A 1,194-nucleotide genomic window follows, 5' to 3' on the forward strand; every position below is an offset into this window, starting at 1 on the left:
TCCTGACATATTTTATCGGTTTTTCCGGGTTCGCAGTCGCAATAATCTTATACTGGCGAGTCGCCACTTTTTTAGCTCTCATACATCAATCTCCCTCCTGGTTATCTTTTCCTTATGCATCATAACTGTTTGAGCGATGTGATTCATCTGGCTATTTATTTCGGCAAGCTGAGACGTTTGCAAGTTCAGCAACTGAAGGAAATTATAAGCCAGAATATTTATCTGATATACAACGCTAGCTAAGGACTGGGTGGTGTAATTTTTGTTTCCTCCAATGCGATCCTCTTGTACTCTGCCTAAAAGTAGTTGGCCTCGCAGTATTCCGCAACTCTCTCCAAGTTTGTGTGACTGCCGGCCAGATTGCTCCTTCCCTTCGGGATTTCATGTCGCAGAAGAGCCGTCAATTCTGCCATGACTTCAGAATCTTTGCCAACTTCCGTCGTTACGCAGTAGGAACCGGCTCCTTCTCATACAAAAACAAAATAATTGTATTACACAAAACAATAGTATGCCTAAAACAGTGAAAACTATCATTATAATTTTTCTAAGAAGAAGTACACTTGCAGAAGTATAAAGTGAAATTAAGATACAAAGGCAGTAGCGTGAACTTAATAACGGTCAAATCATACGATTAACGTTATATTTATAAAGCTAGATCGTCTCAATTGCTTTTACCCGTGCGCAAAATGATGTGTTAATTCCCAACTTAGTGTCACTCGCGCATCTTCGCTGAACGAAACAATCGGAACGAAAGATTAGATTATGACATTAGAGGCGTCGTCTGAAGGAACACGGGAATATGGACACCATCAGCGAGATGATGTTTCTGCTTACAACGATGATTGACACGTCACAACGGCAAGATAACACGAATGACGAACGACAACTAGATAAGGGAAAATGATTGAAAATCAATTAACAGTACTCAGCCATTATCGCAACTATCAGCTACTATAGTCTCATTAATTCATAATTACCGGAATTCACATATAAAAAAGCAGAGCACAAAAGTGACGTTGACACGCGATACTATATGACGCAAGAGTGCATGCGCACAATGATAAGGTTGAATCATATGAATATTGCGGTACGGAAACAATTAAAGTGTTAAATGTCGCTTCTTATTTGCCGCAACCAATCATTGATTTTATATGTCCATCATGTCATTGGGTGCATTCAGTGCTACAATCGCTC

General features: G+C 39.8%; 1 pseudogene; it reads right to left on the minus strand.

Annotated features, from left to right (window-relative positions):
• Positions 1 to 7: 7 nt before the first annotated feature.
• On the minus strand, positions 8 to 413 carry LOC106751361 (annotated as a pseudogene).
• Between the last annotated feature and the right edge of the window lie 781 nt (positions 414 to 1,194).

Source organism: Dinoponera quadriceps, unplaced genomic scaffold (assembly GCF_001313825.1).
Source record: "Dinoponera quadriceps isolate SergipeBrazil2010 unplaced genomic scaffold, ASM131382v1 scaffold12175, whole genome shotgun sequence".
Lineage (NCBI taxonomy): Eukaryota > Metazoa > Arthropoda > Insecta > Hymenoptera > Formicidae > Dinoponera > Dinoponera quadriceps.